The 20,668-nt window shown below is 40.3% G+C and overlaps 1 protein-coding gene across 1 annotated transcript in view; it reads left to right on the top strand.

Moving 5' to 3' along the window:
* Positions 1-20,668, top strand: part of SND1 (staphylococcal nuclease and tudor domain containing 1) — a 416,128-nt gene that overhangs the window by 1,203 nt on the left and 394,257 nt on the right. The gene's annotated exons all lie outside the window — the stretch shown is intronic.

Raw genomic sequence — 20,668 nt, 5'->3', positions numbered from 1 at the left:
GTTGTTACCAGATTTTCTGGTTGTGAAGACTGTAAACTTCTATATTTTTGTTTCACGTTAAATTCTGACTTTTCCATTCCATTTGGAACAGCAAATATGCTTTAGGACATTTTCTCCCAAGGTGCCAACAGTTTTTTGTTGTTGTAGAAAGTTTAAAAAACATTCTGTTTTCTTAACTCATGGTCTTTCATAGGATTGAAATGTTCTTCAGCTTATGTGTGTGTGAATTAGATTTCAAGATTTCTCTTTCCCCCTAATTCTCATGTCTTCATTTGTTAGGTAATATTCTGCCACCAGTTGATATCCTTAGGGTTTTCAATATTGCTTTCCCTCCTTTATCTGCACATAAATGGAGAGTCAGAATTTATCAGAAACTGAATGAAAAGGGACTTTCCAAGATTCACATATTTTTCCCTTGTTGAAATATTGACCTGACCCATGAAAGTATTATGAAGGGCTTCTCTTTCATTAACCTTTTCATTTGCACTGATCTTTCCTTTTACCATAGGAGTGAAGCATGGCTTGGTGGTCTGATGGTGGGATTGTCAGCACTGAGTGGTCTGAGTTTTTTCCTTTGTTAAGGCCCCTCTCATTTGTGGGGTGGGAGTGGAATGAGGCTGAACGTATTTTCCTTCTGCCAGTGCTGGAGGCTTTCGGTGCATCTGGGTTCTGTAAGGTGCCCATGCCTGCCCACAGATTACTCCCATTGATATTGAATATCAACAGTCGCTTGTTTACTAAGGGTCATATCTTATGCAGAATATTGTGTTTACATATCTCATTTATAGTACCTAACAAGTAGATAGGCTTAATTGCTACATTTTACAGCTGGGTAATCTGAGGTTTAGAAAAAATAGTTTACCCATGGGCAGGCACTTCTTATTATTAATAAAAGGCAGAGCTGGGATTTGAACCAAGGCCTGTCTGCTAAAGCACATGTTTTTCAACATGGTGCTATGACACTTCTAACTCCAAGGCATGAATTTGTAAGGGTGGGGCCAGTGGTGCATGGCCGCAAAATTGTAGGAAAGCGAAGCTGACTGTAATTAAGATGGGGAAAGATTAGATGTTACTTCTTGTCTTTTCCGGGAGCTGCTGTTGTGGTGAGTGACTTCATTTGGTGCTTCTGGTCGTTTTGTGCAAAGGATTGTGGTGTGGAAGACACCTCTGAGTCTGAGACGAGGCTTTTAAAATGCACTAATTGAATGATCTATATTGCTGTTTTTCTGTGACCAAACTGCATGGGGTGGGTGGGTGAGTTCCAGGCAGAAATTAGGAGAAGAAAGCCCAGTGAATTGCAGAGTCCCAGGCAGTTGTGCCAAACTTAGAAGTCTTGTCTGGAATAAAAAATTGACCACTGGCAAATTGCTCCGTGTGAAGCTCTTTTGCTAAGCAAAGTTGTATTTTCCTGGAGAGTAATTGTTTCCAATAGTACTAGGAACTGCTTCATAAGAACTCTCCAAAGGAAGACAGAAAGTGAGAAGGAAGTAATTTGATGAATAGGAAAATGGTAATCACAGCTTTTCTGCCTTTTAGGAGGGACGGAAACCGGAATATTAACCAGAGGCATGCATTTCAGAGTGAGTCCTCTGGATTTGTCTGGACTCAGGCAGAGCTGAAGGTCTGAACAGATCTAGGCTTGAGGCTTGTTTCAGTGAGGAGGAATAATCCTTCTTTGTCAAAAGAACAGGGTATAGGACAGAGGAACATGCAAGTTTTTCTGGCCTCTGCCTTGCACTCTTAGTAAGTCCTGTGTGACTTTTTTTAAGGTTAAAGAAGAAAGAATTTGTGGATGGAGTTTAAAAAATCTTTACATTTGACCTGTTTATAAAAATGACAGTGCTGGGTAGAAGCTGTGCTTTGCTGTTTGAGTGGAAGCAAAGGGACAGAGTTGGTTCTGGAGTGTGTTTAAGGAGGGAGTGGGCAGTAAGTTCACACAAGCATTTTGGAGATGTTCTGTTAACTGAAAAGGCAGTAAGTAAGGACAGTGGAAAACTGAAGGTGGACTTATATTTTCTGAGTTGGGATGAGACTGGCAAATGTGTGGACAGACAAAATACAACCTGGAAGAATAAATGTCTCTGTTGAATCAGGTACTGCTTTCTCAAAACCCTCAAGGATTCTAACTTTGGGTTTCTTTGAATAATTTGCTGGACAGTATTTAGCTGCAACAGATTATCGTCAGCACATGCTAAATAAATGAAGTTGGGAGAAGTTTTGGCGTACTTTGTATAAAATTCACTTACCCCACTTTGTAGCTACGTAGAAATGGCTGTTTTCTCTGGTTTTATTGACCTGAGTTTCTTTCTGTTTTGAGGGTAAAGCCATTTTCTAAGTCTTTCTACTTTCCCATCTGACTTGGTATGTTTGCATGTTTTTTCAATCTGGAGCCCACAGACTGCTTTCCTAACAGCAGAATGTGTCGGCCACAGTTCTTGAATCTTCTGTGCTTATCAGAAGCAACTGTGGGAGCAGAGTATCTTATCTTGCTTGTGGTGTGGAAGGCCAAAGGGAGCTCAGTGCCAAATCCCAGTTCCCATTTTAACCCACTCCTTTTAAAATCCCCTAAGGGGGAAAGAAATCCCTCTGCCCCATTGGTTTTATGCTAAGAAACATGATTCACCGTAGGTGGCTATGGCAGAGGGTCACCTAAGGAGTAAGGAGATGGCCCATAATTTTCCCCTTCGACAGGAATTGTGCTGTCAAGTTGTTGTAAAGTGGGATGTAGACTTCCTGGTGAGCAGCTTAGTGGACATTTCTCCAGTAGGAAATTTCTTACAACCTATAGGAAATGCTACCTGTAATTTAGATCATTTTAGCTAAGTGTTTCACAGGTTTCTGAACTAAGAAGTATGTGTCTTTCCATAGTGTAATGTGGACAGAGAGTAGTAGTATGTCGCCTGCTCCTTCCTGTGTGCACTTACCTCATGCAGGCTGTGAAAGGAAAAATACAAAACTCACCTAAGCTACTGAAACTACCCTTATTCTACTCAATGGGACAAGATAGCTGAATAATGATACTTTATAGCACCATTTGCAAAGAAGTAGGTAGAATATGATGGAAGACATTTCTCTGAAGCCTTAGAATTGTCCACTTCCCAGCAGGTACCCAAGGCAACTTTCAGTCAAGCTTGTATGTAAAGGAGCACAAAGTTTTTACTACATCTTAAAGGCTTTCTGTCACTTCTGGTGAAAAGGAAATGTCTGTCTGGCTCCAGTTATGCTAACAGTGGCTCCTGCCATGTACTAACTAATGATACAGATTGATGAGCAATCATACGTCCTTTCTTTCTTAAACACATATTTTCTGATCATCTGTTGTGTCGAGCTCTCTCTGGGTATTGGAGAAACCGGTAAAAATGTAGATCAGAGTCCTTCCCTTATGGTTCATGGAGAAGATGGAGAGTAAACAAGTAAATAGTAAATAAGCAGGGTAATACAAATAGGGATTTCAGGTAGGGGAATGGGGCAGAGTGGTGGGACTAAGGGGAGGGAAGGCATGTTTAGGTGGGGTGTTTAGCAAGGGCTTCTCTCAGCATTTGCACTAAGATCTGATGGACATCAAAGAACCAACCAGAGAGGAAGTGTGTTCTTGGCAGACTGAAGAGCAAGTACAAAGGACCTAGGGTCACCATTGTTGATATCTTCAGTATTTTTGTAGTAGTTCTTCAATTTCTTCCAAGTTCAGTGTTCCACATAAGTGGTATCAGTTTCATCTCAGTTGTTAACATATGTGTTTAAGGGTGACAAAAGGCAGAAAGGCAGTGGAGGTGGTCATTGTTCTGGTACCCTGGTGAGATTAGTAGCTGACGTTAAGCCCGCTGCATAAATGTAAACAGTGGCAGACTGGCAAAAACATACTCGCTCTTGTTCATATTCATGTGTCTTACACGGCCAAGACTAAGGTCTTTTTTAACTTCCTATCAGCCAGACCTACATATTCCCAAGTCGCTACAGGTATCCTGTGTTTTTCTGAAGTTTGTATTACGCCACTTAACTTTTACAAAAGACCTACATTTGTATGTTTTTGCTAACTGAAGGCAATTGAAAGAGAATTTTCGCTTTTATGAAAAAAGGTGAAAAGTAAAAGTAACATGCAGCATTTGTTTCCCCTTGGAGAGGCAGTGTGCACCCCAAGCAGCCTGTGGCAGTGCCAGGCTCCTTCCCCAGGAAGTGCACTCAGCATCGAGCTTCCGTAGCTTTGAGTGGTGTCTGTGAGCATCTGTAACTCATCTTAACTTATTTTGTTCATCCCTTAGCAAGATGTGTTCTAAAGTGTCAGAAAAGCCTAAGAGAGCTCTTAATGGTGTTAAGCATAGCATAAAACTGGACATAACTAAACATTTTGATTATGAACAAAAGAAAGACATTGTATTTGTTGAATTTTGGGTCTGGCAATGCTCAAAAGTTTTCCATATAAATTAATGGTAATTGCTTCTTCACTTTACCCCACTTTGGCTCATGAAAGTTTTAATAGGACTGTTTTACTTTTGGATAGCATGGGAAACCTGTACCTGCCTTCCAATGCCAAGAACAGGCTCAGTGAGAGTTAAATAGCATCCAGAACTTGTCAGTAGTCATACCTCTGTTAGCATTTTATTGCTGCATGTAATTTACTTTGGCCTCTGGCAACTTTTAACCTAGTAAGCTTTGGCCAAGCTTTCACCAGTGGTGGTAAAAATCCAAGTAACTGCTGCAGAGTTCACACTAATGGTCAGGAAAGGACTAGCTCACACACAGTGTGACTCTTAATAAAATGGGGCCAGATAGTGATCACTTCCTGGTAATAAGTGGGCAAATGACTTGGTGAGTCTTTGCCTCATTTTACCTGGGGAGTGGAATTCGGGAACGGGAAATAAGTGAAAATTTTAGTTTCCATTTGTAGTTCAAAAGAGAAAATTGGCCAGGTTTCTGATCCAGGTAAGAAGGTTGTGCACTCACCTCTCAGCATGGGCTGGCTATTCACCTTCTAGGTGTGGTTCTAGCAGACCTTTGGGGTCTGGTCTTGGATTTTATTTTATGTCTCCAAGGAAGAGCATAGCTAAAAACTGTAGGAAATTCTTTGCCTTATTAAGCACAGGAAATGAAGTAAAGGGATTCAACTCTTATTGGGCTTATTGTAGCTTTTTCTTTTATTTCTTGTTGGGAGATGGCTACGCACCCAGTTTCTGTTGCTGCTCCCTCTCTTGGGAGACTGACATATGCTTTTTGATTTTACAGCAGAAACTGATGCAGAATCACAGGTTGTGAACATTTGATGCAGATGGAGTGTTGTGAGATTTCATTTATTTTCAATGAGACTCAATATGATAATGTTATGTTTTTCTCACTTAGCTCTAATGTTTAGGGAAAAAAGAACAGTGGTTTCAGTTGGCTTTTTTGGTAAATTTTAGTTTTTGATTAGTTGGCTTTTTTAAAAGGATGAGTTTATTTAATTTATTACTAATTTTTAAAAATTGATTTTAGAGAGAAACCAATTTACTATTACACTTATTTATATATTCAGTGTTTGATTCTTGTAGGTACCCTGACAGGGATCAAACCTGCAGCCTTGGCATATTGGGACAATGCTCTAGCCAACTGAGCCACCAAGGCAGGGTGGCAATTTTTTTTTTTTTTAAATTGGGAAGTTACAGAAAAAATAAACCTAATGGAAATTTAGATGAGATTTTCAGATATCATTTTTGAGATGTTCAGTCTATTTTATAAACCGGGCATGATAAGCTTTCTTTTCTTTTCTCTTTTCCTTTCTTTCTAAAGATTTTATTTACTTATTTTTAGAGAGAGAGGAAGGGAGGGAGAGAGGGAGAGAAACATCACTGTGTGGTTGCCTCTCGTGTGTCCCCTACTGAGGACCTGGCCAGTAACCCACGCATGTGCCTTGTCTGGGAAACGAACCAGCAACCCTTTAGTTTGCAGGCCTATGCTCAATCCACTGAGCCACGCTAGCCAGGGCTCGATTTATATTCTTATGATGAGTGAGTTAAGGCACCATCTCTTCACTCTCTCTTTATGCCTTAACACATTTTGAGATGCTTTAATTTGGAAGTAGCCTGCTTGGGATGGACTTGGAGTACCAGATTGAGATTTGGGGAATCTGTGCTTAAGGTTAATAAATCCAATTTATTAACATTGTCCCTGGGAAGCAACCTGGCAGAGAAGAGAGATCCTTGGTCTTGGATTCAGGGGAAACAGGTTATAGTCCAGATGCTGTTGTTCTTAATCTGAGTGATGAGGGGTAAAATTCTACCTCACAGACTTTTCTGTTAAATGAGGCAGTTGGATTCATTGTCTCTAAGCTTCTTCTAGTCCTGAAAGGCTGAGATTGAATAAGAAAGCTTATATAGCAAAGAAAGCCTATGTATATAATGTCTTTTAGGCATGATGAACCAAAGCTGAGAAATCTTATACCTGTGGTGGGCTTCATTTTGAATTGCTTCTTATCCTGCATGAAACACGTGCTTTGTTTTTTTTTTTTTAAGAATGTGAATTGGTTGAAATACAGTTTTCTAGGGTGGAAGACTTAAGTAAATCCGTGGGTGGAGGGTGGATAGGAGTGAGCCAAACGGGATCCTCATCTCAGTAGTGGTATTAGGAAAGACTAGTGGGAGCGGTTGTTTGAGCCTTGGAAGAACATGGTGCCAATGGGTTTTATTCACCCAGTCTCAACTCTACTTCAGAACACCCTGACCTCGTGGTGCAGTAGGTCTTGCTTTGGGAAGGGTGGGGATGAGACACGGCCCTTGGGGAGCTGTAGCTCATGGGGAGAATTTATTCTGGCCCTGAGTCTGGTGGGCTGTGGGGTACAATTGAGTTCTGAGCTCTGCTTTTCATGCTTCGAGGCCAGAGCATCTTCCTTCAAATCTTTGTAACGGTCTTTTGCAGATCTTTTCCACTTCCATTTAGTGTGCAGGCATAGGAACCATCTTAATCTATTTTTGGTAGTTCCTCACATGGTTTCTTTTCTTTTTTTTGGTTTGTTTTATTGTAAGCCTTCTTAAGTCCTTTCTGGGAGTAAATTTAGAGAGGGAGAAAGAACTCAATGATTTCCTAAACAGGTCATTTTTTTTAGGACCACCTAGAAGGCGTTTCAGAGGGACTGAATCAATCTCTGCAAAGTTGGCCTGGGAATCTATGTTTTGAAAACAGTCTAGGTTCTGAAAGGGTTGGTTTGGGCTCGGTCCAGGTGCTGGCATTTGAGACCAACTTTTTTAACTGCTGTATTGTACGTAGTTTAAGGGTCAGGACACAGATGATAAAAAGTATATGTTGGGGTAGAGGCACCAGAATTTTGTATGTGGAAGGATAGTAGGACTGTGTCTCTTTCCTTTTTTAGTGCTTGTCTTGATGGCTCCCAGGACACTTCGTATTGCTATTAGTCTGTAGTTCAGTATTGGGCTGATATCCTTAGGGTCCTTTTAGAGTGACACTGAGATCCCATTCCTTGGTCATGATGACAGCTGAGAAGATGTTTTATATGCCCAATTTAGGCCATATGTTCATTTTAATGCTCATCTGTCACTTTTCTTTCTGTTCCCATAGATTTCCAAGATCTTCCAATAATTTGGCACTGACACCTTGGCACATTGTTACTGTGGAAGACTTTAGTGTTATCTGCAAACATGGAGATTCTATGCTTCTCACTTTCTGCTTTTGCAATGCATAGTAGCCACACAGTTGGGCCTGTACACATCCTGTTTCTTGTTTATAAACCCCATTTTTTTAACAACAGCAGTAAAACCTAAAATGACTGCCTTGGTGGTCTTAATCTTTACTTTTTATTGTAGTACTTCTCAAATATGGAAATATAGTTGTATTGTAATTCACAGGTCTTCAGAGTCTTTGATTAGGAACACATTTGTGGTTGCCTTGGTGAACTTTCCTCATTTTGACCAGCAGTTTTTTGGCTCATTCCCGAATTCCTTCAAAATGCTCATTCAGTATTAATAATTTAATAGTTATTGATATTTAAATTTTGGAGTTAATACTTGGCTCATAAGACTTTAAAACAGTGTAGAAGTATGTAAAGTTAAATACCAGAATCTCTCCCCCTCTGCCCTCCTTACCCCTCATTTTCTATCATGCATTCTCATTCCCCTAAGGTACTGTTTCTAACCCTTCTTCATGCAGATACATACACCCTTCTACTTTTGTTTTTAAAGAAACAGAAATGGGGTCATACTATATTGTGTCTTGCAGTTTTGTTTTTCTTTTTAAAAATTGTCATGACTCTCTATATCATAATTATAGGTGTCTACCTCATTCTTTAAGATTGAGAAGTAGTCCATAGTTGGGATGTACTTACTCATGCAGTTTTTCCTGCATGGTTTTTTTATTTGTTTGTTTGGCTTTTCATGATTCTGAATACTGCTACACAGTCTGAACTTCTTTTGTACATCTTTGTATTCTTATATTGGCATTTCCATGAGGCATTACTAGATGTGCAGTCGCTGATACCTTTTAATACTCACTTTAAGTGGTGGTAAGGAAGCTTTATTTATACATGACCCGTTTGTTTCACAGGTATCATCTTCAATAAAATTGAGGGCAAAATACAGCTTAAGATCTCATTACTCATTAATCATATAACTTTTGGTGGTTTTATTTCCCCAATCTAAGAATCCTTGCAAACCACTTTGTTTCTTCAGTGGACAGCAGGGCCCAGCCTCTGGGGATCATTAAATAACTCTTTTTTTAATTGCTTGAAGATCCCCAGGTGTTTTCAGGTCTTAGTACTTACAGGTTGAGTAGGCCCTTTGGTTTCTAGAGAGCTCCGTGACTAAGGAGGTGTGCGACTATCTAGCCATAGATAACCTGAGTGGGAGAGAGGCAGGATCATGCAAGAGGTTTGACTTGGTTCCTAAGGACTGGTACATAATTCTTTCTCTTTTTCCTTTTTCTTCTCGGATAAGAGACTGGGGAGGTAAGAGATGGCAAGTATGACTGTATGCTGCATGGGGAAACTCATTTTTATTTTAAAAATATTTATTGTTGATTTAAAGGGGGAGAGAGAATAAAAAATCAATTTGTTGTGACATTTATTTATGCCCTCATTGGTTGATTATTGTCTGTGCCCTGACCAAGTATTGAACCTGCAACTTTAGCATATTGATAGCTCTAACCAACTGAGCTACCTGGCCAGGGCTGGAAAACTGTCCTTTTCAGAGCTGTTTGGAAAGACTGAACCAAGGGAGTCATGTTTTCAGCCTTTCAGTTAAGTGCTAATCCCTGTTAATAGTTTACCTAAAGTTTCCCGGGCTTCAGATGTGTGTGTGCCCTTACTATGGTCTTAGTATGTCTGATTAATATCTCTACTTCTATTTAGTTTGAAAATCTTTTGGATCATCAGCTGCTTTATAAAGTGAAATGCTATTTTAAAAGGAAACGTAATTTCATTATTGAAAACGGAAAACCAATATTACTTGCCTTAACCAGAAAGTACCTTTAGAAAAAAGGCTTAAAGTGAAAACAAAACAACGTTATTAAATTCTAGCTAGGTATTGTGTTTTGCAGAGTGCTCTGAAGGACGTTTAACAAGTGGTGGAGGTGTGATTTAAAAAGAAAAAGAAAAGGAAAGAAAAGAAAAGGCTTTCTGCCATCAAACTGAAACTTCATTTTCCAGGAAGGATTGAAAGAGATTTGAAAAGGCAACAGTTCTTATGTATGTGTAAATATTAAATGCTTGTACATGCCAGTTTCATATACCACTTAAAGCAGGTTTTTTTTGTTTGTTTGTTTGTTTGTTTTTTAAATACAAGCCCATCACACTTTGGGAAACAGACGGAACTTGTATCTTGAGGCAGAGCTGAACTGACTTTCTGGGGAGGCTGTGGTTCAAATAATTAACTTCAGTGACAACTAGATATATAGCCTTGGGCAAGTAATTTTACCTCTTCAAGTTCCAGATTTGCCTGTAAATGGACATGGTAACAGCACTCACCTGTGCAGTTATTGCTGCTGTGTAAAACACGAGTCTCGTACTCACGTATGTGTATGCAGTGTCAGTAACCATTAGCTGGTACTAGGTAGTCTAGCAGTTTATCGGCCCCAGAATTAGATGGGGGATAAAAATGGAACCGGCTGTGGCAAAATGAGAGGAATAAGGACACCTGGCAAGTTTTGCAAGGTGTAAGTTGTTCAACTTAAAGGACTGGTTTTAGTCTTGAGCTTATATTTTTACTATGTTGGGGGGCTAAAAGGTCCTTTATTTTATAAATAATGTGATGGCATTTGTTTTATTTAATGTCATTGGCAAAAAAAATGTGGACAACATGTCAGTTCCTATTTTTGATGGGTGGGGGAAACCTTTCCTGGTCTGAAACTTAAGAATCTGGGAACCTCTGGCATAGCAGAAACGTGTGCACTGGCATGAGTAGAACTCTTATGAGCTTCATGGTACCATCCTTTGTACTATTATTTAGGAAGGATTAAACAAATTTAATGTGTGAAAAAGTGCAGTTGTGAGAGTACTAGTTGTTGTTCATTGTCACAGGTGTGACTAGTTGGGCAAAAACAATAGCAGGCTTTCTTTGATTCCTGGCCCCATCCTCCCAGCAACTCTCTAGGCTCTGGTGCTTTAGATCCGGCCTGCATTTCATCTTCCTCCAAAATTCTTATCACTGCCCCCTGCCCCTCAAAAAAAAAAAAAAAAACCCACTTATCAAAACTTGAAGTTGCTGTATTTAGAACAAATTTTTCACTGTAATGTAAAACATTTTCTGTTTTCTTTGCCCCAAGGAGGACTGGGTAATCTAGATTTGTTTGGGATTTTCTTATTTTTGCCAATTCCCCAAACCCACAGGAAAGAACAACCATGTGGAACCAATATACATTGGTTCTTTGCAAGGAACAGCCACAGCCCCTTACCTGGCTTTGGCACCTTTGTCAGGACTGGGTTACTTACGTCCCAGTCTGCTCAGGGCTGTTTTGGTTTATACCTGTTGTCTTGGCATAATCACACTAACACCCCCTTTTCACTGTCAGAGTCTCCTGCTTTGAGTGATAAAATGTATGTTTGCTGGGCTTAGTAAGAGCAGTTAAGTCTAGGGAAAAAAGTGTGGGGTGGCACTGTTCACAGACCAATAAAAACAGAAAGTGGATGGTTCTGTATGTAAGCCTAGCTTGTAGGATGGCCTGGAAGAGGAGGGCCGGTGGCTGAGAAGAGCACCTTTGATGGAGAGTGGGGAGCCCAGGCTTGAGACCCCAGGCTGTACACTTGATTCCGGGTAGCTGTTCTCTTGAGGCAGGTAGCTTTGTTTTCTGGTGAAAAGGGGGACTTGTGAATTTAAATACTGATGGTTTTCTTGGAGAATGGGTTGGAAAAATCAGAGATGATAATTTCAGATCTGTTTTTGTTTTAAAAATCTTTTCTGGGGAGATGGTGAAAGTGAGAGGACTTGACAGAGGCAAAGGAATAAAATAGATGAGACAAAAGGCAGGAGAAATGGGCAAGCACAGGTGGGAGTACTCAGGGGTTCTTAAAAGCAGCTGTGAGCAGTCCGGTTCGGTCTGTAAGGTGAAGGCAACGTGCTTGAAGTAAATAAGGGTTGCAGGAAGTTTGGAGGAAAGGAACAAGAAATAAGGCTTATGAGTTTTTGTTTCTAGTGCGTGGAATACACTAAAGTGATATTAGTGAACTTTTAAACCTTATGAATGAATTCTGTTCCAGGAGGGAAATTCTGTTGTATTATAGCCTTGAATACCAAGGGACATTTTTATTTTTGGCAACAACCCCAAACAGTGAATCATGCCAAGTGTAATTTATCTGCTTACCTAATAGGAGTCTCACAGGTCTAAATGAAAAGTGGTGTGTTGTGTTCTTCCTTGTGCTTCCCTCCGTGTGTAAGGGAGAGGAGGCCTAGCGGACCAGGGTCTCTGGAATCCCGCTGAGATCTATTATTCTGTGTGCGGTAATTGCTTGTGTTATTGTACTTGGCAGGTGAGCCCTTTCACAGTCCAGAGGCCGGGTGGCTGCTTCTATTACTTAAAAGCCAAGTTATCTTGTTAAACTCCTCTCCAGTGAGAGCTTTAGAATCTCCTGAGACCTCCTGCAGCCTCTCTGTGGGGCACAGGCCCAGCTCGCCTTTAACCCTGTCTGCCCCTGTGTTAGTCATTGCGATCCAAGCTCTAGAATAATAACTTTCCTACACAGCAAGGCAGTGTAGGGCTGCTAGTCAGACTGCTTGGTTCCATTAAATTCTTAAGAGGTCCTGTATGGGTGCTCTGAATGAAGGTATCTCTCTTACTCTTGGTTCAGAAGATAACATGTTTCTTTTATCAATAGGAGAAGCTGAAAGCCAATATAGAGAGAAGAATAAGCTTGAGACTCAGGTAATCTGAGGAACAGGAACTCTGAAAATTGATTTTTGAAAGTGGTTGATGGTACAACAGGCTAATTGTAAAGATGCTCCATGTTTCTGAGCTGCCCACAAACTTTGACTTGAAATTTTTATTCTGTATATGTTAAAGTTCATTTACTTTGCTGTTTGTTGAAGAAAGTGCCTTCCTGTCCCAACGATGAGGGGAAATCACACAACTGAACAGTATGGTTTGCATAGAGCAAAGAGAATACTATGAGTGTTTTAAAAATGGAGGCGCAGCCCCTACTGGACAGACCTGCAGTGAAGATACCACAGCAGGTTCCAGATCCTTGCTAACTAGCCTTCTGTTTAACTTCTTGAGGAGGTGTGCAAGTCTGTTCTGGTGAAGGATAGGGTGACTCCAGGTCTGGCAGTTCTTCCTTCAGGACCGTCTCCCTAGGCTTTCAATGGTGAGAATCCTGGTATGGTACCTTAATTTAGCAATAAAGACTCTGAAATATATGTGGTAGATTTGTACTTCTTTATTTTGACATCTAAAATTGACTGTCAACATTTCAAATAGGAAGTTTCCAAACAAGTTTGGAAAATAAAACTAGAAATGTAATGCTTTTCATGGGGAGCATAGAATTTAATTATCTCCTCAAGCTCTGCAGTTAGTCCTGCAAAACAAATACATTAGATATTTTTTGGTGATGATTCACTCTGAGTAGTATTGAGTATTATGCTTAATAACTTAGTTTCTGTATTGCTGTAAGTTCTAAAAAAAATCCACTGACTTTACAGAAGCAAACCTGAGGAATAGTGAATGCCGCGATCTTCATTTCTCTAGGATATTTCAAGATCTCTGGTATGCTTTCACTTAGCTGCTTCAGGTATACAGGCCTCCTACTTCCCTTTAATCTTTGGATTATAATTTGATATTTTGTACAGTGTACATTTTGCTCAGGGACATAGTGATGGCAGGGCTGTGGGGAGGAGGAATAAGATGATAGCAGCTACAGCCATTGTGGGTGGGAATAGCTGTTCCCTCCCTGTCACGGGATCAGGACTTGTGGCGGCACTTCTCTCTTTCCTCTGAGCATTGGCGTTGGGGAGGAGGAAAGAGGCAGAGTTGAGGGAGGGGCTGCTGGACATGCAGAGCCTAATGAGTAGCCCCTGCCCTGCCCTGACAACCCCTGTTCCACCTCCATTTGCCCCCAAAGGGAGGAGGGAAAGTGTTCGCCATCAGGAATACTTTTTTCTTGGGATTCCTTAAACAGAAGAAGGAAATTCTGTTGTATTACAGCGTTGAATACCAAGGGGCATATTTAATTTTGGCAACAACCCCAAACAATGGATCATCATGCCTTGCATATGGTAGTGTTCAGTAAATGTTGGTTTGATTTGGTTCATAGAAGCCTTACGTGCTTAATGATTTAATCTCTGAAACCTGCTGTGCTGGCACATACAAATGAAGATTTTAATTGGAAAAAAAGATTTAATCAGTAGGTAACCTCAGATACTGTTCTAACAGACATCAGCTCTCTAGATGCTTGTTTCTACATGTGGCATATTAGGTTATCAGGATTGGGGGGATTTCAGGTCTAGTCCTTGTTCTGCCATCAATACTTTATTTTAAACAAAAATCACTTCACCTGTCTTGCTTGCTTTTTCATCTGTAAAATCAAAGGGCTCAGATTAAATGCTCTCTGTAGCTGCCCTCTCTTTGTAGATGATCTTTATAGTCCCAAAGAGAATTAAACTCCCCTATTTTCAAACTGAGGCTCAATTTGTGGTACAGCTGGTACACCTGGGAGCAGTCACTTAAGCTTGTCTGTGCTGAATGTGCTAGTGCATTCAGAGCAAGTGAAATGGCATGCTAGGAGGCCGTGGGCTTCCAGTTCATTGTGTTTGAATGCCAGACTCTCTAGTTTAGGTTTGCTTCTTGCTCTTGCCAGAAAAAGAAAGAAGAACCTCGATGTGTTGGTGACTCTTCTGGGAAAAACCTCCCAGACCACACAGCTTACGTTCTTTCAGGATTGCTTGCTTTTTGTTTAAATGACTTTAATTTTCAAGAGATGGTGCTTCAGCTCTGGTTGATAGAAAACTTTTTTCTTGCTAGACTTTCTGAAACTTTCTCCAGTTTAGTTTCTTTTTAGTTATTCTTGCTTTAATTCCATTTCTTTTGAATTTTCCTGCTTCATTAAAGTGTATGTAATACAATATTTCCTACCCTATCCACAACAGCTCCTTCCCTGTTCCCTGATGGTATTTTTAGGAGGAGAAAATGCCTTGTCCAGAGAAGAGTCTCTCCCTGGCTTGCTTCTCTGTCAGTTCGACAGCCCTTACACGGGCATCCTTTGGGTTGTGGCAGTTGGAGGCTTGCGGATGGCATAGTGAATCTTTCAGCCCAATAACTTTCCTGGTTCTCTTTTCTGTGCCACATAGGGAGAGGACTTCATTGTATTTGCTGTATTGTTCTCAAAAAACTTACAGTTTTCACTCATTTTTACCCCTTAAAAGTTTTGTAAATTGCACTGAAGTTCTGCTTCCTTCCTGTGACTTCTGTCTTGTCATTTCTAGAGGACTTGAAAATTTACAGTACATTCTGTAGTGAATCACCATGCCTGACTTTGGATTCTGTGTCAGGTGCCTTTAAAAATGTAAAAAAAAATTTTTTTTAAAGATTTTATTTATTTTTTAGAGAGAGGAGAAGTGAGGGAGAAAAAGAGGGAGAGAAACAGCGATGTGCAAGAGAAACAGCGATTGGTTACCTCCTGCACTTCCCCAGCCAGAGACCCAGCCTGGAACCCAGGCATGTGCCTTGACCAGGAATTGAACCAGCAGCCCTTCAGTTCGCAGGCTGGCACTCAACCCACTGAGCCACATCAGCTAGGGCCACAACATTTTTTTGTTAGTATTGTTCAGCTAAGCATCTAATCTTTTCTGTAAGATACAGAAATCCTCTGTAGGACTGATACACATTTTTGTCTCCATGCTTTTATACTTCTGTATTGGACCTTAAAATTCTATTACATTGAAATAAATTTACATACCATAAAATTTACCCTCTTAAAATATACAGTTCAATGATTTATACTGTATTCACACAACTGGCATCACTGTCTAATTCCATACCATTTTCGACATGCAAAGGAAAAAGAAAGCTTGTACCCATTAACAGTTGCCTCTTGTCTTCCCCTCCCTTCAGTCATTGGGAACCACTAATGTACTTTCTGTGTCTATGAATTCACCTATTCTGGACATTTAATATAAGTAGAATCATTCAGTCTGTGGCTTTTTCTTTTTGGTGTCTTTCATTTAGCATAATGTTTTCAAGGTTCATCCATATTGTAGCAACAATCAGTACTTTGATTTCTAAAAAATTTCTAAATACCATTTTATGGGTAAACCTCATTTTATTTATTTATCACTTGATGGGCATTTGGATTATTTGCACTCTTTGGCTATTATGAATAGTTGCAGTAGGCATTTTTATACAAGTTTTTGTGTGCACATAATGTTTTGTTTTTCTTAGGTGTATACCCAGGAATGGGATTGCTGGGTCATATGGTAATAACTCTTTTGTTTAACTTTTGAGGGGCTGCCAGACTGTTTTCCAAACTGATTGCGTTACCAGCAATGCATTCGGCTTTCGATCTCTCCACATCCTTGTCAATACTTGTTATTGTCTGTCTTACTGATTGTAATTGTCATAGTGACTGTGAAGTGTTGTCACAGTGGTTTAGATAGGCATTTCCCTTATGACTAATGATGTTGAGCATTCTTATGTGCTTATTGGCCATTTGTATATATTCTTCGGTTAAATGCCTTTTCACATTCTTTGTCTGTTTTTAATTGGGTTGTCTTTATTGTTGGGTTATAATAGTTCTCTCTTCTAGATACTAGACTTTTATACAATACATGCTTTTCTTGTCATTTTCTTAAGTGTCCATTGAAGCACAGTGTTTTTAATTTTGGTGAAGTCAGTTTATACATATATTATTTTTCTGGTCATTTGTGCTTTCTCAGGTGGTATTGTGTCTAAGAAATCATCACCTAATCCAAGGTAAAGATTTACACCTCCTTTTTCTTCTACGCATTTAATGGTTTAACTCTTACATTTGGGGCTCTTACATCTGATGTTTTCTATCTCACACCATCTACAAAAGTTATTAATCTCATTCTTTTGTACGTGGATACCCAGTTTTCAGTTTTGTTGAAAGGATTATTCTTTCCCCATTAAATTATCTTGGTACCCTTGTTGAAATTCAACTGACTGTAAGTGAATGAGTTTATTTTGGGCTTTTTGGGGGTAACATTTTAGTGTTCATTAGATGGCTGTCTTCATTCTTTATATTGGGTCTTTATTCTTTATGTAATATGAATACTGACAAACGTTGTTAAGATCTACCTGTTATTAGCTCTGCCAGTCCTTGTTGAGTGAATAAGGTGCTCTCAGTTAATCAGATTCCATTCTCAGGCTGAGATGATTTCTGCTCTTGGGCTGTGAAAAACATAATGGCTTTTTTGGACATGCTTATGGATTTCTATACCATCACTCTGTTTGCCTAAAGTATAGTGTGGCTAGGTCTTTGTTTGAGAATTATTCTATCTTCTGGTGTCTGTGGTCTGGAGGTTTAAGAGTTAAATGTACCAAATTGTTTATTGGGATCTGGTGAATATCTGTCTGGTGTTCCTGTTGCTGGGCAACATTTCAGTGGCTGCCCATGAAGTATTGCACTGTAGGTAAATCTCCTAGTAAGCCTATAAGTGGGTTTGAACAGTTTGAGTCCCCATTTTCCTTCTCAGCTGGCTTATTTCAGCCTTTGTCACCACCCGACTTGTGCCCTGAAGCCAGGTCCTCCAAATCATGCTGTGTTCCTCTGCAACCTTTATTGGCAGAGCTGAGAAATGTCTAATCCATAACCTCAATCAAACTGACTCATTGTGACAGCTATTTTCACAAACCCCTGCTGTATGAGGTAGGGCTAAAATCGTTTTTCTAGAATGTCATTTTATTAATGTAATTGGATAAAGCAGTTACCATATGACTTGCTTTCTATGCCCTATAAATTAGCAGCTAAGGATAATTACCGCATGAATTGCAACATGAATCAGTACAACTTTGGCAGAACAATTACCTGTGACAGTTTCCTCTCAATCTTAATATTCTTCTGAAATTAGAATTCCGATAAACAAATGATATGTTTTACTTATGCTTATTGGTTGCCTCCTCCCCCCACTAGAATGTCAGCTCTCCAAGAACAGACCTGTTTGTCTGTTTTATCTCACTGAAGTATATACCATTTGTCAGGAACAATGCCTAGCACATGGTAGGAGCTCATTAAATTTCTACTTAATTAATTAATGATAAATGAATCAAATCAATGAATAAAACTATAAATAATCAGCTTAGATGCCAGTTCTTTCACAGAGGAAAAATGACCTCTTTTGATGCCATAGGAGACAAAAAATTAAGTTTGATATATAGACCCCTGGTGTGTTTTTTTTTTTTTTTTTTAATTTTGCTTCAAGACATTTTATGTATTTTTCCCCCAGGAGCTATTTTTCCTTGGCTTTATTTGGTGGGGAACATTAGATAAGAGAAGGTCATGGATAAGTGAGGCAGGTGGAGGGAGGGAGTTTAATAGTACTTAGAGGATGAAATGGTGATAGTTCAAAATAAGCTATACCTCCTTTCTGCTACTTTAGTTCCTGTAAGTACTAAGAAGGAAACTAGATCTTCCCTTATAGACAGGCCTCTTCCTTCCATAATGGTCTGTGGACAAGAGTTTCTTCCTGCGTCTCAGCCAAGGCTATGGCCAAATGAGGGGGAGAGAGTTTCAGAGTAAAGATTACATGTGTCAGTTCTTCCCTTCTGTGGGAATTAGGAGTAGCAATGTCTGCCACACGAATATCTGTTCTTGTTGCTTAGGAAGCTGAATTGGTGAGTGCTGCTTGATTTTAAATATACAATAGTATAAAAGGTATAGAGCAGCCTATAAAGTAAAAGTCATCTCTCTCCATTGTTGACTCAAGCATTTACTATTGTCTAAATGACATTATTTGGTGCAATAATGTAAAGAGGTTCTGATAGCAGTTTTTAGAGTAGCATTCCAGGAGAGGGGAGGGTGTACAAAGGAAGCTTTGCAAAATTCCTGTGCACAGTTGTTTGCCAAAGGCCTTAATGGGGGCAGGATAATAGTTACAGACTCATTGTTCCCTGGGGACCTAGTGTACCAGCTGGAGGCATTGGAGGTAATAACCTTCTTGATATTTAGGGGAGAAAGGGGGCTCTTCTCATCAGTCATTCTGTTCTTGAGCTTTTCAGTGGCCTTTGTCACGCTTGAGAAATAAGGATTTTTTTCCTAGCTTGGGTCAGTGCTCATTTATCAGAGTTTACCTTGATTAGCCAAGGTATGTTTTCTTATAAATGGGCCTTAGTTGTTCCAGCTGGGCTTACCAAGAGCTACTGGCTTTCCTGGGAGCATTTTATTATTATTATTTTTTGTGTGTGAAAACTTGATACAACTGAGGAGCAGGCAGTGGAAACAGATACTCTGATTTTGCTGCTCTGTGTAGCTGGGCTCTCCTTGGCCCTATTTGGAATTTTTGCATGGATGATTTCAAGTGCACGTATTCTGAAATGTGCTACTGTTGTTCCTTCCACTTGTGAAGAATTAACTATAAGTGAATCAGGTCCAAGCTCTTTTCCTTTTCTTTCCTTTGGCCTTTCGCATTTTAGGAACATGAAACATCCTCTGCGTTAGTATACCTGTTCTTCCCTGGCTTCGCTTTCTTTGAGGGCTTGTCTTTTTAGAATGTCAGTTCCCTGGGCTGATATCAGAGCATGGCCTCTCAGGAAAGGCTCTAGCAAGGCAGTGTGGTTGGCAGCTGTGAACTTTAATTGCAGGTCACACTTGATCAGGAAGGCTAAAAATGAAGAGCATGACTGGTAAGGAGACAGTCTTTCATTGTGTGTGTCATGGTGTAGCCAGGGGGGAGCCATTAAGACCAAAGTCTATGTCTTGTTTAATGGGGATATTTAGATATTGATTAGGGTACTATTTATTTGCTTAAAAAATGATTTTATCTATTTAATTTCAGAGAGAGGGGAAGGGAGGGAGACGGAGAGGAAGAGAAACATTGATACGAGAGAGAGACATCAATTGGTTGCCTCTCACATGCTCCCAACTGCGGACCTGGCCCACACCCAGGCATGTGCCCTACCGGGAATTGAACTGGTATCATTTTTGTTGACAGTCAGGTACTCAATCCACTGAGCCACACCACCCAGGGCCAGAGCACTATATTTTTAAAAGTTGGAAGGGAGAAAACTGTACTTGAACAATGATTAAAATAAAATAAAAAAGTTGGGATATGTGTATTTGTGGGACAGAATTTCTGTAACAAGGTAGTAGAATAGATAGATGGATTGCTGCATAGTCATACAATGGAATAAATGCTATAGTGTGAGGGAGCTTTGCCCTCAGAGCCCCCCTGTCCATCGTGGATGAGAATAAGTCTACCAAGACATGATCTGCTTGAGGAGGAAATGTGGCCAAACTCTCAAAGGAGAAGGGCCGGGAACCTGTTCCTCAATGGGCTTTTATTTGGTTCGTTTGCACAAGAATACAGGTAAAGCTCATTAATCATTGTCAGGCAGTAAGGATCAAACCATAGATAACATACAAAGAACCATGAGGGCTTATTCTGAGATAGGGTCAGTTAGCTAAAGGGCTATAAAGCTTTGGGGAACAAACTCATTTCCTGCTCAGACCCTTATCAGAAAACTGAGGACATTCTTAGCAAAGCAGGTTTCACAGGATTTTATGCATTCTTTCTTAGGCCTGATTGCCCCGGGGAACCTGCCCTTTCCAGCACAGGGTTGCACCACCCTCCATCATTGTTTCAGGCTTAAGTCAGGCAGCCAAGAGATTAGGAGACTTCTCACAGACACAATGAGGACTCAGGCTATGTCAAAGCCAAGGGGCAAGGGTCTATCACCTCCTTTTTCTATAGCTCCCCAAGTCCTTCTCTGAGGGTCCCTTTGTGACCACATCTGTCTTAGGTCGTCCCTCCCTTGAGGAATCTTACCCATCATTGGCTAACCAGTCATCCACCTAGGGCCAAGCAGGGTAAAGTGAAAGGTGGTAGAGGTGGTGCCCCTACCAGGGAGATGAGCTTTGTCTCCGTCGTGACTTACGGTCCCAAGGTCTCTCACTCAGCCTTAGCCTTGGTGGGGCATGGGGCGGGGGTGGGGGGTTACAGCTTCTGAAACCAGGCAGGTTGGTTCCCAACACTATAGAGCTGTGAAAGTGAATGAATTAGTGTTTCACATCACCACGAATGAGTTTCATCCAAAA

This window comes from Phyllostomus hastatus, unplaced genomic scaffold, assembly GCF_019186645.2.
Source record: "Phyllostomus hastatus isolate PE091 unplaced genomic scaffold, TTU_PhHast_1.1 phas_scaffold_114, whole genome shotgun sequence".
Lineage (NCBI taxonomy): Eukaryota > Metazoa > Chordata > Mammalia > Chiroptera > Phyllostomidae > Phyllostomus > Phyllostomus hastatus.
The sequence above is the reverse complement of the archived record's forward strand: the minus strand, read 5'-3'. Positions and strand labels throughout refer to the sequence as shown.